The sequence below is a fragment of the Dromiciops gliroides genome, chromosome 2 (genome assembly GCF_019393635.1).
Source record: "Dromiciops gliroides isolate mDroGli1 chromosome 2, mDroGli1.pri, whole genome shotgun sequence".
Lineage (NCBI taxonomy): Eukaryota > Metazoa > Chordata > Mammalia > Microbiotheria > Microbiotheriidae > Dromiciops > Dromiciops gliroides.
In genome coordinates, this window is record NC_057862.1 from 234,275,803 (window position 1) to 234,295,195 (window position 19,393).

A 19,393-nucleotide genomic window follows, 5' to 3' on the forward strand; every position below is an offset into this window, starting at 1 on the left:
TGGAGACTTTTGTCCCCACTGAGTCACATCAATCAAAGGCTTTAGATTAGGTGGGGAAAGCCTTTGTTTAATTTAGGAATCCAAAGCCATTCAACCAAATGGATTGATGGAAACATATAGGAAATATATTTGGAGTGGTTGAGGAAACTTGGCCATGCCCTATGAGTTTTGTATAAATGGAACCCAGGCATTCTAGCACCTGACAGCTGAATGAAAAAAGCTCCTATAACTTTGTAAGAAACATGAAGGGCTAAGTAAGGACAGAATAGACTGGAAAGGAAAAAAGTTGGCCATTGCTCCCACAGTAACTGGATGCTCTTTTTGGCTTTCCTTCTACCTTGCAGGAAGTTGCCTTTCCCAGAAGAATGGCAGAACTGAGTCCAGGTCTAATAAAGGTCAAATCACAAGAAAGAGGAAAAGACCTATTTGTACAAAAATATTTATAGCCAGGGGCAGCTAGGTGGTGCAGTGGATAAAGCACCAGCCCTGGATTCAGGAAGACCTGAGTTCAAATCTAGTCTCAGACATTTGATACCACCTCTCCTGTGTTGCCTCTCTGAACCTCTGTTTCCTCATCTCTAAAATGATGATGTTGGACAAGATGACTTCTGAAGTCCCTTCTCAAGTTGGGAGAGAAAGTCTAAAGCCCAAGGGATACACTCTTAGGGAAGAGAGGGAAGGGTCTTTCTCATCCAGATAGCCAGAATTGGGGTAAAGACGGTTGTACTCCAAGCCCTAGTCAATGAAGAGAAAAGTTTGTTTGGGGAGATGGGGAGGCATGGGGAAAGCTATAACACATCAAGGCCAACAACTGCTAGATCCAGAGGCAGGGATTCTAGAAGGGCTAAATCCCTCACAGCTTTGTTAAATGTGATTCATCGGTCAGTCAAACAATAAAGATTTATTAAGTGAATACCGTATCCCAGGTACTGAGCTAAGCCCTGGGGGGGGGGGCACAGAGAAAGGCATAGGACTCCCTTTGGGAGTTCATAATAAGCCAGAGATCAAGAACCTCTGGTGGATGATAGCCAAGTGGCTGACTTTGACATAGAGTAGTAGAACGTCCTCCTGGAAGAAAAAGAAAATAGTGAAAATGAGTCCCATCTACACGTGTGCTTAAGCCTAAGACTGACTAATAAGATCATACATTTCAGCAGGACGGGACCTCAAAAGCTATCTAGTTCCACTTCTTCATTATACAGATGAGGAAAATGAGGCTCCAGAAAAGGGAAGCGACTTGCTCAATATTACACAAGAAATAAATTAGCAGAGCTGGGTTTTGAACCTGGGTCCTCTGACTCCAAAGCAAAGGTCATTCTACCGTTAGGTAACCTTTTGATTGCTTTTCTATCCTCTCCCCTGCAATATGTTTTCCTGTAATGTTTAGTACTGAAAAACAACCCCCCAGCATTATGGAATCCCAACAAAAATGTGGATGATATGATGTTCTCCAGCAGCAAGAAAAGATAAAGGACTAAGAGATGGAGGCAGGTTATTTCCATGCCAAGCTAGAGAAGGGAGATGGTGGCAATTAAAGTCAAGCCCTTGGGTTTCCAGGTAGAAGAAAGGAATCAGGTCAAGTGGAGTCACAGCGTGCCATGGGTCACATCACCCACTCAAATCTGTGGTATAGAAAAAAGACCCCAAGCCTTGGAGGGGGGAAACAAGTTCAAGTCTCAACTCAGACATTTACTAGTAGTATGACCAATGAAACACAGAATCATGGACAAAGAGCTGGAAAGAAACTCAGAAGCCAGCTAATCCAACCCCTTCATTTTTACAGATGAGAAAACTGAGGATGAGGAAGTTAACTGCTCTTAATTAATTAATTAGTTAGATTAATTAATGTCAATTAATGTTAATGCTTTTAGTATTAATGGTACTTAAATTACCTACTTCACAGGATTGTTGAGAAGATCAAATGAAATGGTGTCTAAGCCACTTTGAAATCCAGGGCATACTCCATAAGCGTCAGCTGTTTTTACTACTTCCTGTGCTCACCAGAGTGAGACCACGGGTGACAGAGAATCAAACCTGAGCAATATCAACCACATTTGAGGAAGGCAGAGAACTTGCAAATGACCAATTCCTGACATGAGACAATAGTGACAAAAAAAATAATTACATAGAAAACTTTCAGGGCCTGGTAATGGGAATGAAGAGAAGAGGAAGGAGAGAGAGAAAAGAGAAAAGGAAGGAGTGCTCCTATGGGAATGTGTAGAGAAAGTGGGAAAGCTAGGACATTGTCTAGTCAGTAGGTGATACCCTTGGCCTTAATCTCTGAGGGGACAATACCATCATACTATAAGAGTAGGGATCCATTAAATTAATCAATGAATCGATCGATCATCCCATCCCACTGAAAAGTAATTATACTGGGGCAGCTAGGTGGCACAGTGGATAAAGCACCAGCACTGGATTCAGGAGGATCTGAGTTCAAATCTGGACTCAGACGCTTGACACTAGCTGCGTGACCCTGGGCAAGTCACTTAACCCTCATTGCCCCACCAAAAAAAAAAAGTAATTACACTAACCAGACACAAACATCTCCACTGAGTCACATCAATCAAAGGCTTTAGATTAGGTGGGGAAAGCCTTTGTTTAATTTAGGAATCCAAAGCCATTCAACCAAATGGATTGATGGAAACATATAGGAAATATATTTGGAGTGGTTGAGGAAACTTGGCCATGCCCTATGAGTTTTGTATAAATGGAACCCAGGCATTCTAGCACCTGACAGCTGAATGAAAAAAGCTCCTATAACTTTGTAAGAAACATGAAGGGCTAAGTAAGGACAGAATGGACTGGAAAAGAAAAAAGTTGGCCATTGCTCCCATAGTAACTGGATGCTCTTTTTGGCTTTCCTTCTACCTTGCAGGAAGTTGCCTTTCCCAGAAGAGTGGCAGAACTGAGTCCAGGTCTAATAAAGGTCAAATCACAAGAAAGAGGAAAAGACCTATTTGTACAAAAATATTTATAGCCAGGGGCAGCTAGGTGGTGCAGTGGATAAAGCACCAGCCCTGGATTCAGGAAGACCTGAGTTCAAATCTAGTCTCAGACATTTGATACTTACTAGCTATGTGACCCTGGGCAAGTCACTTAACCCTCATTGCCCCACCAAAAAAAAAAAAAAAAGATGAAATAAGGGACTCACAAGCCATTGAATGAAGGAGACATTTTTTGTCCCCAAACAGCAAGAAGATGAAATAAGAATTAAAGTGGCATTTAGTTTTTATGGAGATGATCTTTCCCAGGGTCACACAGCTAGTAAGTGTCAAGTTTCTGAGGCTGGATTTGAACTCAGGTCCTCCCGAATCCAGGGCTGGTGCTTTATCCACTGCATGACCTAGCTGCCCCACCTCATTTCATCTTAATGTTGAACCTGAACTTTAAAAAGTGCCATTCTTAAAGTTGTGACTTCAACAGGCATGGACACAGGTAGAAAAAGGCATGTAAGTAGATGAGCTGAGTTGGGGCTGAGGGACCAAAGAAGAAATATCATTGGAGAGGGATGCGGGACTCAGCGGCCAGAGGATATTGAATGCTTGGCAGAGTTTAGATTTGATATGATGGTTAATAGGAAACAATTTATTAGAAGAATTATCGTAGCTGATGAAGAAAATTCCTGGGCACAACTGCCTACCAAGGGGTAAGCAGATTCATAGATGTTTTGGCCAGTCACCCTTACCATACCAATGGTCCATGGAATTGGTTTTCACAGTAAAGAAGTCTAAAGGGAGTAGGAGACCCTGTGTGTGTGTGTGTGTGTGTGTGTGTGTGTGTGAGAGAGAGAGAGAGAGAGAGAGAGAGAGAGAGCAATTAATACAGTTGGTACAGTTGGAATCATGTTCTCCATGACTACTAGACACAATTGTTGTTCAGTCATTTCAGTTGTGTCTGACTCTGTGAGAAGAGTTGTAACCCCATCTGGGATGGCTTTGTCTTTACTATCAGGAGGAAGACACATGGGAAAGAAGACAATACTTTCTCCCCATTGTAGTGTTAAAGGCAAAATTCTTCATTTGGGCTTTCATCCTAATTAATGAACAACAAAGAGAATTAAAAGAATTTTAGCATAAGTACTTCAAGGTAGCAACACACTGATGGGCTGCTCACTGAATATCAGTCATGGCTCCAAGGTGGGGACGGCTTTTATAGGTAACTATGACAATCCAGATAGATCCACCTCAGCAAAAGAGGTTGGGTCCTTGAATCTCAGTTCCTTTCCAAAGTAGCAAGAACATGACAATTAGCAGGTAGGGGTACATGACAAAGAACAGGTGATGAAAAAACTACAGTCTTGGTGTCTACTTTCCCAGCAGAGCATCCCCCCAAAACTGACTGATCATCAGGCCTGGGAACAATGGGTAACTGAGGCAACCTAAGTTTCAACAGTAGTTTCCTTTTTCTAGCTAGTCTCGCCTATCTCATCCTTCTCTGAATTCCTTTTGCATTGAGTGGCTATAACATTTACTGTGACTATTATACATGTGTATGAGTTCTTGTCTCCCAGGGAAATGTTAGGTTCCCCAAGCTCTGAGTACATCCAGGAAATACTTGTTGAGTGAATGAAGGACTAGCTGAAAGATAAAATGGATAAATGAAAGAATGAATAAATACCCTTATGCCGCTCATATGCCATACCATACGCACTTTGAATAAGCCTCTCCCTATGTATAATTTCAGAGCCTTGACCAGCTTATTAAAGAGCCCTTTATTACACCATCACATCCTTGCAAGGCCAAGAGTATTACTCCCATATAGAAAGAAAAGAAAATGAGTCAGTCAAGAGGCCAAGAAGCCTGGGATGGAATGGGATGGGATGAAGAAGAAAGGAAAAGGAAGAGCATGAAGAAAGGGGTGTGGGAGAGAGAAAACAAAAGATCAATAAAAAGAGAAGGGAGGTGACTTCAGAAAGCAGAGGGAGTCAATCTCCTGATTAGAATTCATGAACTCCTCTCTTACATTAAGTCTTTATATGACACCTGGCCTTTAATGCGAAGCTGCCTGCGAGCATTAAAAATTAAAAGCCGAAGGTAGGCTACATCCATCTCCGATAGTGCGCGTGGTGCGGCTCCCCTCCTATCTGAGGTCTGCACAAAGCTATTACACATTGATAAATTATTTTGGGTAATAGCTGAGATATTACATTGTTTCTGAGTGAAGGTAAAATCTCTTCATGACATGGGCATTTATCAGGAGTGCCTTTCATCCTATTTATTATGGTCCAGATGAGCTCCTGGTCTGCTGGCAGAGCTGGGATGTTGGGCTGGTCCCCCTGCCCCCTTCCAGTCACCTCCCTTTTCCTCTGTCACTCCAGTGATGGGATATTGATGGGCCTTGTGACAAGTTAATTATTAACTAAAGATATGCAGTTCACCTTTAAGGGGGTGGGGGTACCAGGGAAGAGGGAAGGATGGCTCTTGAAAAACCAGATCCATCATGGACCTGTTTATCGATTCTCCCTCCTCCCCAACCCCTAGCCCCACTTACAGTTCTGTTTTTTTTTTTTTTCCTGTTGGATCAAGCTTGCAATGGGGGCCCAGGCAGGTAGTAAACCAAAGATATTTTCTTCTCTCTGGATCTTCTCCCTTGTCTCCTTAAATTATCTTCTGTTTATTTATCTGTGCCTGTGTTCTCCCTGCCCCTAGAAGATTGTATACTCCTTGAGGACAGAGACTTTCTCAGGGCTTTTGTCCTTGTATTCTTGCTAACTAGCACTGTGCCTGACACATAGTAGTAGCTTCTTAATAAATGCTCATTGGCTATGTTCAAATCAAATTGACATGGGTGTTGGCAATTCCTACCAGTCCCCTAATCCCTAGGTATGGAGAATAGGATGAAGCCTATGTCATCTCCAACACTTAGGTCAGCCTTTGGAGAGGTGACAGGCAGGTGAATGGAGAGCCTGGAGAACCAAGCTGGGATAGAGAGCAGTGGTAGAGAGATGCAAAAGGGGCAGCATCTCTCTCAAATGATTCAAGGTTGTGCTGAATCAAGATTGAGTGTAGAGTTAAATAGAAAAGAAGAAGAAAGGCTCTGATTTGTGAAGCCTATCTAAGGTAGGTTTCCTTAAGATTCAAGCTTAGTGAGCTAGATTGGCTTGGTGAGCCACTATTATTTTTATTATTATTTTTTTGTGTGTGCGGGGCAATGAGGGTTAAGTGACTTGTCCAGGGTCACACAGCTATTAAGTGTCAAGTGTCTGAGGCCGGATTTGAACTCAGGTCCTCCTGAATCCAGGGCCAGTGCTTTATCCACTGTGCCACCTAGCTGCCCTCGGTGAGCCACTATTATTGTTGGTTCCAAGATCTGGGATTCCCATAGGATTTTTGTCTGTGGTCCTTTTTCTGGCAGGCCTCAGTAGCCTGACTTGGGCCAGGGAAATTCAGTCATTCTACATACAATATTCCATTTCCCAAATCATGGCTGTGTTTAAAGACACATGAGGCAGAAGTGGTAGGATCATACGATTATCTACTTGGAACTGAAAGAGATCTTAGACACCATCCAGGCCAACTTTCTGGCCACTGAAATAACATTTCCAATATATTGTACTAACATATATGGACATCCATGAGACAGAGACCATTATCTCACTGCTTCTAAGGAAAGGTTGATAAGCATGAGTAGAATAATAAAAATCAAGAGTGTGTCATTTATATTTATTTTATAAATTAAAAATAAGACGAGAGAGAGTATTTGTTTAGTCTGTTGGATATTTCTTTGACCTTTCCATAGAATTTCTGCTAAGCCCTCACTGTTTATCTCCTGGGGTAGGGGATTGGAATGGGGCAGAAACTGGGTTCATATCCTGCCTCTGACTCTATCCTCTGTGTGACTTCAGCCACATGTCCTAATTGGCCAAGAAAACAAGGGGGTCATTTTGCTATCAATCCCATGAAAAACTTCCTACACTCAGTTGTGGGTTTAGCTGGAGTTCTTTCTTCTTTTTCTCTCCTCTCCCTGAGGCATGCCATATAATGTGATGGATCAAAGAGTTAAGGAGGTTGCACAGAGAACTGGGCCTTCAGTCAGGAAGACCTGAATTCAAATCTGACCTCAGATACTTACTAGCTGTCTGACCCTGGACAAGTCATTTAACCCCGTTAGCCTCAGTCCCTTCATCTATAAAATGAGCTGGAGAAGGAAATGGTGAACCACTCTAGTATCTTTGCCAAAAAAATCTCAAATAGGGTCACAAAGAGTCAGACAATACTGAAAATGAATAAACAATAACAGCAACATTACATGAGTGGCTACTGTGTTTGAAGACACATGTAATAGAAATGGTAGGATCATAAAAATCCTATATTTAGAATTAGAAAGGGTTGTAGATGCCTTCTATTCTAATTCTTCCTCTCATTACATAACTCTGCTGATTGGATGCTAGGGTGCTTAAAGTGATTTGACATTGTAGGAATTTAGTCAAATGATACTAAAATGCAATGAGAAAAAGATTAAAACATAACAACACTTCATTAATCTGTATTCCACTCATTTGGAAGCATGGGCATACCTCAGAGATATTGCAGATTGGGTTCTAGCCACCTCCATAAAGCGAATATTACAACAAAGCAAGTCACATATTTTTATTTTTTGGTTTCAAAGAGCATATAGAAGGTGTGTTTCCACTATACTATAGCCTATAAGTATGCAATAGTAGTATGCCTAAAACAATGTACAAATCTTAATTAAAATACTTTATTGCTTAAAAATGCTATCATCTGGGTCTTCAGCAAGATGTGAGTCATAATCACTTTGCTGTTGGAAGGTCTTGCCTCAGTGCTGATGGCTACTGACTGATCAGGGTGGTGGGTTGCTGAAGGTTGGGGTTATGGCAATTTCTTAAAATAAGACAACAATGGAGTCTACTACAATTGACTGACTCTTCCTTTCATGGAAGATTTCTCTGCAGCATGCAATATTGTTTGATAGTGTGAGATTTTGGTGGGAGGATCCTTAAGGTCCCTTCCACGATCGCCAAACTGTGAGATTTAAAATTGGATATAAGAGCATTAAACTCCCCTTTAACCTTTCCCTTATATATCTCCCAGACCAGTAAGAGAAAGAAGCCTCTGAGCTTTAGTTATAGATGGATTACTTAGCTTTTATTGTTTGGGAATTAATTAGCCAACAAACAAGGTGATGCTGATTAGAGAAATAGGAAAGTAGAAATACAAATAAATAGTCTTAGATCTAAGCTTAGTCTATATTCCTTGTAAAACTCACCAAATCCCAAGGCCACCTCTGAGGCTGAGAACCGCGTCAAGCACGTGCTGTTACTGAGGACCAGGCTGATCACCAGACCATGCCGTCAAACCTGAGTCAGTGTGTGTGTGCAGAGCAAGAGCGAGAGAGCAAGTGAGAGAGAGGGAGAGGGAGAGGGAGAGGGAGAGAGAGAGAGAGAGAGAGAGAGAGAGAGAGAGAGAGAGAGAGAGAGACCACTTCCGTTCTCTCCTTCCTTTTAAGCTCGCACCCCGGAAGTGGAGTGCTCGGTATCAGCAGGCGCAGGGCTGTTCGTCACGGTCTCCTCCCCGAAAGGGCAGTCCTTCAAAAACTGGCGTCCTTCAGTTATTGTTAACCAACTCTTTTAAATTTTAGTTAAAAGCTTTCATTTTTTGCCACAATGGTATTTTACTCATAGTAGAACTTCTTTCAAAATTGGAATCAATCTTCTCAAATCCAGTCACTGCTTTATCAACTAAGTTTATGTGATATTCTACAATATTGTTGTGTCTCACTGAATAGGGAGGCCCAAGGAGAGAGACAGAGACAGGAGAACAACTGGTCAGAGGAATAGTCAGAACAAACACATTTATCAATTAAGTTTTCAGTCTTATATGGGTGTGGTTTGTGGCCCCCAAAACAATTATAGTTAATTTTAAAAGTGATTTTTAGAGTCATTTGTTAAAATTTTTTCTCCATGACATTCTTAACTCTAGACATCAACAAAACAATAAATCTAGCCCTGATTTACTGATTGCTGAGTTATAAATGCTCACACTGAAAATTTAACAGACAAGCAGGTTCGAGCTGGCTCCAGCACACCCCTATAAGTTACTGCAAATCATTTACTTGTTCAGTAAAATCATTTGTCTGTTCAATTTCTAAATGATTTGCCAATTCAATTCCATTCAACTCATGAAGCACTTACTCTGTGCATAATAGACACTGGGTCCTCAAAGATAAGTATCCAATAGATATTCTTAAGTTGCTTACAGTTTAAAGGGGTGGAGGCAAAAATGCAAATATCTGTAATGAAAGGAAGAGTGAGACAAGTATGAATGGATAGGTCTGTGTCAAATGCTATGAGAAGTTTGGGGGAGTAGAGATAGCTTTCACCTGATCAGAGGGAAGGGATTGGTACAGAAGGTTCCATGGAAAAGGTGACATCCATGTTGGACCTTGAAGACAGGACATTAATAGATAACTATTCAACAGAAGAAATGCATTCTAGGCATTGAGAATGACATGAGCCAATTCACAGAAAGAGGTGGGGACAGCATGAGAATTAGATAGACATTAGTTCAGTTTGGTTGAAATATAGTGTATATATAGAGTAATTATATGAAAAAGACTAGATGATAAAGTGAAGCCAGATTATGGAGGACCCTTAAGGTCAGATTCGGGAGTTTTTATTTTAATCAGGAGACACAAAAATTTTTGACTAGAGGAGAAATATAATCACAGTTGTGTAAAAAGGGTATTTGGTTAGTGTTTTGGAGGATGGATTGAAGAAGAGTTAGACTGTAGGCATGAAGATAAATTAGGAGACTTATAATAGAGTACAAGAATAAGACAAACTGACATTTTAAAAACATGTTGAAGTTTGCAAAGTGCATTAGGTACATCACTGCATTTGAACTGATGGTAAGACTGATTCTACAGGTATTATTATACCCACTTTACAAATGAAGAAACTCAGGCTCAGACTTGACTTGCCTGTGGTCACAAATTAAGGGACAGAGGCAAGATGGGAACCAAGGTCTTTCTAACTCCATGTCTAACACTCCATCCAATGCCAGAGATGTTGTTGTTATTTTGTTCAGTCCTTTCAGTCACGTCCAACTCTTCATACCAGAGATGACAGTCTAAAATAAGTTAATTTTAGAGGAAGTAGAGAGGAGGGACACCTATGAGAGATAGTGAAAGGTAGAAACAAAAGGACTTGTGAATCAATTGAATATGAGAGAGGGGAAAAGAGAGAAGAGTAGATGATGACACCAAGGTTATGAATCCAGGTGATTAGAAGCAAGGCAGGGCTATGAATCCAAAAAAGGGATTTGGGGAAAGGGGAACAATTGGGGCAAGGGACATGAGTTCAACTGTTTATTTAAATTTGAAGTATCAAGTGTAGGTATCTAAAAGGCAGTTCGGAATATGGAACTAGAGCTTGGTGGAGAATCTAAAGAAAGAAATACGGATTTGGAAAAAATCACTGTAAGTAATAATTGAAGTTATCTGCATACAAGATGTTGGGGGAGAGGGGACAGAAGAGAGCCCAAGATAGATCCTTGAAGGTACTGACATGTTTATGGAGTGGGAGAAAGACACAGGTGCAAGCAAAAGATACAGGAAAATGGGTGAGAGATGGAGGAAAGCAATGTTATGAAAGTCAAGGGAAAAAAGTCAAAGGAAGAATGTTCATAAAGGAAAGGGTGATTCAACAATATACCACAGAGACTTCAAAGAAAGGGGCTGAAAAAAGGCCACTGGGTTAGTGATAAGTGACCTCACATTGTTGACCTTGAAGTGATTGATCTCTCTCATTAGAATTATAGGGCCAGAAGTCATATTGCAAGGGGTTAAAAAGGGAGGGAGTCATGAGGAAGTGGAAGCAACAAGTGCAGGCTGCTCTTCCTAGGAATTTGACAGTGAATGGAGAGAGGGGACAATAGTTCGAGGGAAGTGGCTAGATGAAGAAAAGGCCATTGGCTTTTTTAGGTTAGAGGAGACATGAACATGTTTATAAGTTGAGGGGAAGGACCCAGTAGAGAAAGAGAGATTGAAACATGGGGGAGGAAGGATGATAGATGGCGAAGTCATGAAGGAAATGGAATCAGATGGGGATGGAAGGGTTGGCTTTAGCAAAAAGGAAGGCCTCTTATTCCTCTGAGACTGGAGGGAAGGAGGAGGAGATGCATGAGACTGATAGATTTAGAAGAGAGAATTCAAAGGGGAATTCATATCAGAAGACCTCATCTTCTCAGTAAAGTGGATGAAGTCATCTTCTCAAAATGAGGTAAGTGGCAGTGGAATTGAGGGATTTATAATAGAAGATGTGGAACAACTGTTATAGAGGTTGTAATAGTCGATAAGAGTCTAATAAAAAAGATTTCATGGTCCAGTTGAGATTTGGTAGCATATATTTGAAGTGGACCTAATCATTTTGTGATGTCCTTCCCACAGTGTCTAGTGGGCTATACTAGGATCTGAATAGGTTGGGGAGTACAGGATGTTATTAGGGAAGCACAAATGATAGGAGACCAAGGATTTCTGGGATAGAAGAGAGGATTTTTTTTGTTTGTTTGTGTGTTTTTTTGTGGAGCAATGAGGATTAAGTGACTTGCCCAGGGTCACACAGCTAATTAGTGTCAAGTGCCTGTGGCCAGATTTGAACTTAGGTCCTCCTGAATCCAGGGCTGGTGCTTTATCTACTGTGCCACCTAGCTGCCCCAAAAGAGGGTATTATTGAAGTGACTAACCCAGTCAAGACTAGATAGGGAGGAAAATCACATAAGGGTTGAGTGATAAGGGGAACAGAGAGGAGTTAAAAGATCAAAGGTCATGATAAGGATAAAGACTAGATAAAGGAGGAATAAGGGAATTCAGAGAGGTGTAAGGACAAGAAGACTGTTGGCTAAGAGGGGAATTTCAGAGCTCAGAATCTTGGAGAAAAGAGTAGTTTTGTGTAATACTGAGGTTTGAAGTGTGACCTCTCCCTCCCCACTCCTCCCCTCCCCCTCACTCCCTGCCCAGGGAAATAACTGAAGAAGAGTAGATGTGAAAGTTATGAAACTTGCTTGTGGATGTGTTGGTTAATTTTGATGAACTGCTTTTTTTCTCCTTTTTCTTTTTTTAATCCCTTGTTACAAAGGGCAGTGGGGGCATATGAAAATATTAAAATAATGTAAAAACAAAAGTTTTCCATACAATTTCAAAATAAAAAGTTTTACTTGATAAGTTCAAATGGGGAAAGGGAATAAGAAACAACTATGTACCAGGAACTGTGCTATGCATTGACAAAAATTATCTCATTTGATCCTCCAAACAACCCTGAGATAGTTATTATTATTATACCCATTTTGAGGCTTAGGAAAATGAGGTAGAGAGGTTAAATGGCTTTCCTAGGTTCACACAGCTAGCTTATAAGTACCTGAAGCAGGATTTGAACTCAGACTGACTCCAGGCCTAGTACTCTGTCTATCAAAACTACCTAGCTGCTTCAAACTATAAAGACAAGGCATTAAAAAGGTTGTCCAGGGGCAGCTAGGTGGCACAGTGGATAAAGCACCAGCCCTGGATTCAGGAGGACCTGAGTTCAAATCCGGCTTCAGACACTTGACACTTACTAGCTGTGTGACCCTGGGCAAGTCACTTAACCCTCAGTGCCCTGCCCCCCACCCCCAAAAGGTGGTCCACATGGATATTAAAATATCTAAGGATAGTGGTAGGCAAAAAGAGTGATTAAATCATGGAGAAAGATAGGAAGGCATTTAGAAAGTTGGCAAATAGTGACATAGATAGGGAGGGGATGGACTGACTAGTGCCATGGATTTCAAAGAGGTTGTTGAGAGTCATGGTGGAAAGCAAAGGTTTGGAAAGAGTAGTGGGGAGCAAAGAATAGATTGATTTCTCTTCCATTCTCCATGAAATTGGAGGACAAGGGGTGACGAGACTTAGAGAGGGCAGCTAGAATGGTGGAATAGTAGTGGTAGAGTAGGGGAAAGCTCGATCAGTCAATTTGGAAAGAATATATAGGAGAAAATGGTCCAGGATTGGGGGCTCCATAGAAGACTTACCCAGACAAGATATAGCCTGAGAGGAGTAGGGTTAGGTGAATGAGAATGAAATTAGGAAGGAAGGTACTGGTAAGATGGAACTTGTGGCTCAGTGTTGGTGACTGGATGACTAGGATTGAGGGAACAGGATAGTGGGAACTTTGGAGGGACAAACACCATGAAAGGGACCTTAAGTTGGAGTGGTGAGGATCAACTGTGTTTCCAATGAGAAAGAGACCTTGGGACAGAGCCTTTCATGGGTGGAGACCCTAGGATACCATAATGCCATGGCTAGGGAGGATGTGCCCAGAGAGAGGGAATGGACCAACTGGTAGCTTGCCATTCTCACTAGTTATTCTAATTGACTAGGTGCTAACATTAATTGTTTCTTCAGGTTTGGCTTCTCAAAAGTCGGATTACTGGGTGCTGGGGGTGGAATATAACCTTTATATCAAATAGATGCTTCCAAGGAGGTTTGTAAGAGGCCAATATTCACCCCCACCCCCTCAACTTGGGGAACCCCGAGGGCCAGACACATAACCACAGTTGAGTTAATACTTACTCCTCCAGAAAGCAACTGCTAAGGTACTCAATCTTAGCATCCTTTTACCAGTCTCTATCCATCACATTCTTCTTTAGAGTAGCACAATTTTTTTGCATCTTCTAAATTTCATACTCTGGGGCAAAACTCTGGTTACCCAACCCTAGTTTGGGCTCTAGGGTTTAAGGTAAATTATTAAATTACATTAAATTATGTCTGGGAAAGATGGAAGTAGAGGGAAGTTAAGGAACATGGTCTTTTCTCTTGTTAATGAATACCTGGACATAGCCTTTAGTGTAGAATAAGCAATACAACATTTAAAAATGTAATAATTTAACCCATTTGTCAAGCAATAATAATAAGTCTGGATGTGGGATCATATGTATATGATGTGACTCTGTGTATATGAATTGTTGATCCCTGACTCCAGCTCAGTGTGACTTCAGGGAATGGTCATTGTTTCTAATTTTCATGTTTAAAGGTTCCCGTTAGATAGAACTTCTTAGTTATTCATTCATTCAATAAACATTTAATTAAGCATATATTCTGTGCCATAATAGTATTCCATCACATTCATGCCATAATTCATTCAGCTATTCTCCAACTGATGGATACCCGCTCAGTTTCCAATACTGCTTTTCATGGGGGTGACTAGGGCATAGAACATAGAATAATCCCCCCACTACACACTGTCACCAAGTCCCATCTGCTGGGATAGCCAAGCCCAACCTTCACATACACAGAACAAGTTCAATAGAGTGGTCAGGGACAGAAGCCAAATTAAAAGGGGTGGAAGACAGAGAAGGTGGTGAGGAAGTGGAGGCAACAAGGACCTAGAATCTTTTTCCTGAGTTCCAGTATCCTGAAGATTTACCTGTTCTCCTTTAAACAGGCCCTCTGACAGTCCTGAACCAAGCTGAGAAACATTTGGCAGCTTCCTCTACAGGAAGAGATTCATTCATCATTTCAACACTGAATTTTATAGATGGAAGGGACCTTGAGGATGATTTAGTCCAGCCTTATCATTTTACAGGAAGACTAAGAAACCAGTCTCCCCCAAAGTTAGAGAGGGATTGAGAAGTTAAGAGTAGAAATTTTCTTCTACTAAAGAACACACACACTCTCTTTCTCTTTCTCTCTCTTTCTCTCTCCCACCCTCTCTCTCTCTCCTTCCTCTCTCTCTTCATTTGCCCTATGCATTATGTAAAAACCAGTTATTATCATTACAATAATATTCCCTTAGCATTAAAATTTTAGATGGGATCTTCTGGTGGTACCACCAAGCAGATAAGATAAGCACAGGAGCCCTGGGAGTGGTAGAACCTCTCAGACCATCAGTCCTAATTCAAACACAGACCTCACAGCCATCATTTAGACTAGCAATTTCTGTGGAGAAAAGGTCAAAGATGGAAGGCAGAATATGCCCAGGAAGTCAAACCTAGACCTAGACCACCACCTTCCTTCAGTTCCAGATGGAGATAGCCCAGGACCCTGAACCTAAGAGCCTTAGGAATAGAAATGACTCTAGTCCAGCACCCTCAGCCATCATCCAGGGAAGCAACTCTTGTTCAAATGCATCCTAGCAACTGCTCCTACAGGTGCTATAGTCACAGCTACTGAAGACTCAGAAAAGAAAATACTTGCTGCCAAAGTCCTCGGTACCATCAAATGTTTCAATATCAGGCACTGATACTGTTTTGTCAGTGAAAATTGCATTAAAGAAAAGGCATTACTGTCCTGCCACTGTAGTCTCAAGACCACCTTTCCATCTGACTAGCAACTGAATCCTTCCATTGATGTTATCTCCCCCATTAGAACGTGCGTTTCTTGACAGTATGGAATGTCTTACTTTTCTCTTTGGACCCCCAGCCCTCAGTACAGTACCTTGTACACAGTAAGTGCTTAACGAATGCTTCATTCATTCATTCACTCATTCACTCATTTATTCATTCTAGGGATTCTGGATATCAGTGCTGATTGTACTAGCAAGGTTTGAGGGTTTGAGGAGATAGAGATTTATGGTGGATCAAAGCTGGAGAACAAAGTCCACATTTCCAGAGCTATTCCACAGTAGAATGGGCTGTCAGTGGAAGTCTGCAAGCAGAGCACAGCTTACCACTTGTGGAGAATGTCAATGCTGAGGACTCTTGCTCAGGTAATAGATAGGGATGCATCAAGACTGATTGTCCCAGCTTACCTGTTCCTGTGGGACGGTGAGAGAATCAGGTCACTTGGGTTCCTTTCCCATCCTATATTCCCCGACACCTAGCCTGCTGGTAGTGACTGACAAGGATTCAGAGAAACAGGTCACATATGCCTGGTAAACCCTATTCTCCCTCCACTTCAACCATCTTTCCTCACTTCTTAAAATTTTCAAGCTGTTCTGGATCATTATTTTGAATGCGTTTCCTTGGATTCAAAAGAAATGCAATATTATTGCTCTTTTTCAAATTCGTTGGGAAGGTCCAAAGACTGTCCTTCCCAAGAAAGGATTTCTCAGAGCTTGCAAAGCTGGGCTCTTTCTCACTGGGCAGAGGAGGATATTTCCTGCATACACCACAGTCCAACCTCATGGAAGTGAGGGAAACCTGCCTATGCAAAAAAAAAGGAAAAAAGAGAACAAAAAAATTTACATGATGGCTTTATTACATATTTAAAAGGAATAGTAAGTGGTACATAATAGACTTGCAATTTCATGTGCAATCATCTTTTTTTATTATACTATGTTATGGAAATGCTTGTTTTATTCTATAAACAAACAAATAAATAAATAATATTTTTAGAAAAAAGAAGCATTTGACTCAAGGTTGGTAGAGGAATCACATTAGTCTAGGCCCAGCCCCCCAAAGCAAAAACTAGACTAGAAGGTGTCTGATAAGCTTCTTCTCACTTTTGATGTCATTATGCAAGAGGTAGCTAGGCAGTAAGTTTGGTGCATTAAGTGTTAGAACCTGGAGTGAGGTAGACCTGAGTTCAAATCTAGCTTCAAACAATTCCTAGTGGTGTGACCAAAGTAAAATCAATTTGTCAGCTCCACTTTCCTCATTTGCAAAATGGGGATAATAATAGCACCCATCTACTAGGGTTGTAGCAAAGGTCAAATGAGATAACATCCAGAAAGCCCTTTGCAAACTTTAAAGGGTAGTGAAAATGCTGCTATTGTTGTCATTATCATTATTCTTAGCAGGTGGGATCTTTCTGACTCTTTGTCTAAAGGGTTAATCTCTCTGCTTTGGAGGGTGGGAGAAAGAGGGGAGGTGACAAGGTAAGATGGAGGGGGGTGGGGAGAGTTTCTATAAGCCCATTGCCTCTGCTCCTAGAATCTGCTAAGGGGCAGTGGTCAGAGGGAAACAGAGGGAGAGAAAGATATCAAGTGTAGTAATCAGAATGAAAAATGGAGCTTCGGTTACTTTAAACAAGAGCTAATTCATCACAAGAACGAGTGGATAAGTAGCTGAGTTTCAGACGTTCAGTAAGTTCCCCGTTCTGCTCCAAAAATTATTCCACCCCTGTCTCCATGCTCCCATAAATCATCCCCTTCTTCACATCGGCTCCGATTACCAATTACTCCTGCCTACAACAGGCTTTCCCTGCCCAATGCCATCTGATGGGGCCTTGCCTTTTAATTTTACAAATGCCTTCCCCCCCTTCCTCCCTCCTTCCTTCTTTCTATTCTTTACTTCTCTTTCAGTCTCTCTCCCTCTCTCTCCCTCCCCCCTCCCCCATCTCTCTCCCTCTCTCTTACACACACACACACACACACACACACACACACACGTGCATGTGCACACACACCTGAGAGGAAAATCTCCATAGGTGATGAGCAGTGATCCGGGGTGGATATTGGAGTGATAGCACCATAAGCAAAAGAAGGATCACAGGGAATAAGCTTTTTCTCTTCATACTGACTCACCCAGGCATTCCATCTCAGATTAGGAGTTGGGAAGGGTTTAAGAACTGGGATTTTGGTTTCAAAAAAAAAATTGCAATGGTAAAAGCAAAGCCAAGACTAGGACTAGGTGAAGTAGGCAGAAACCCAGAGAAATAATAAGAAGAAAAATCACATTTATATCACTCCTAGGCTAATTGGCTGGAGACAGAGTGATACTAAAAAGAACTCTGGATTTGGAGTCAGGTTCAAATTCCAACTCTGTAATGGCACAATGCAAAAGGTTCAGGATTAATAGTCAGAGAATGGGTTCAAATACTGCTTTCTAATAGATACAATTTATGTAATCTTAGACAAGTCATTTCACCTCAAATAATATCATCTGTAGAATGAGCAGATTTGACTCAATCTTTCCATCTGTAAGTCTATGATCTTACCTGTGTGACCTGAGGCAAATCACTTCAACTTTCTATGCCTTGGTTTCCCCATATGTAAAAGGAAGGGGCTGGATTAGATTACTGCTAAATTTCTTTATGACTCTAAATACATGATATTAGAGTCTTATAATCCAACTCCTTCATTTGTGAAGATAAGGCAATTGAGACTTGGAGAGGTGAAATGATAACTTCAGGTTACACAACTAGTAAGTAGCAATTCTAGAAGTCAAATACAGATACTCAGCCATCAAATTCAATGCTTTTTAATTCCATGATATCATCACTGTTTCCAAATTTGTCCACAACAATCCTGTGATATATCTAATACAAGTTGTTGTTTAGTTGTTTTTCAGTCAAGTCTCACTCTTCATGATCCCTTTTGGGGTTTTCTTGGCAAAGATATTAGAGTGGTTTGTCATTTCCTTCTTCCCCTCATTTTTCAGATGAGGAAACTAAGGCAAACAGGGTTAAGTGACTTGCCTGGGGTCACACAGCTAGTAAGTGCCTGAGACCAGATCTGAAATCTGGTCTTCCTGACTCCAGGCTCAGCACTCTAGATGATGCACCAACCCAGTTGCTACAAATATGTATAGCGTATACGGGGCAGCTAGGTGGATACAGTGCTGGGCCTCGAATCAGAAAGACCCATCTTTCTGAGTTCAAATCCAACCATAAGCACTGACTAGCTATGTGGCCCTGGGCAAGTCACTTAACTCTGTTTGAGCTGTACAAGCGAATGACAAACTACTCCAGTATCTTTGCCAAGAAAACCCCAAATGGGGTCACAGAGTCCAACACAACCAAAAAATGACTGAGCAAGGATCAAATTTGTTCAGATCTGCAGACAGAGACACATAAAGTGGTTTGCCATTGTCTCAAGGCCAGTAAATGTCTGTCTGAGTCCGGATTTGAACTAAGGCTTTCTGATGATCCCAAGCCTCTTGATTCCAAGTCCAGTGCTCTTTTCACTGTACCATGTTACATATACACCCACAGTTATGACTTGAGTCACAACAACCGACCCTTTTTGGTAATACATTTAAAAAGAAACGTGCTGATTTCTAATGCCAGAAAATTCCACTTTCCATGGAGTACTTCCCTGTATTTATGTTGTGACTCTAAACCAAATGATGAGTTAGAGTGATTGCCCAAACCCTCTGGTGGCCAGTAAACATGGAGAGAATGAAATCAAACCTTGCCTTGGGCACATAAAAGCCTTGTTTTGGCTGTAAGTAAAAGAATAGATGTTCTGCCCATTGACACAGCCCTAAGCTCCCCTCAAACCCAGGTGGTTACACAGTGAATATAATTATCACTATTGTGACCCAGCCTAAAAATAAATGTTTATTGGCTACTGGCAATTAAAGGAGGCGAACTGAGTTGGGCTTTCTAAATACCCTGGAGAGACATCTTACTCTCCCTGGTATTGCCTGCCTTTTATCTTCTAAGTTGTTTCTCTCATAGTCTTAAATACTGGGGTAGGCTACAGTGAAATGTATATGGAATGAGGAGGTCGGAGATC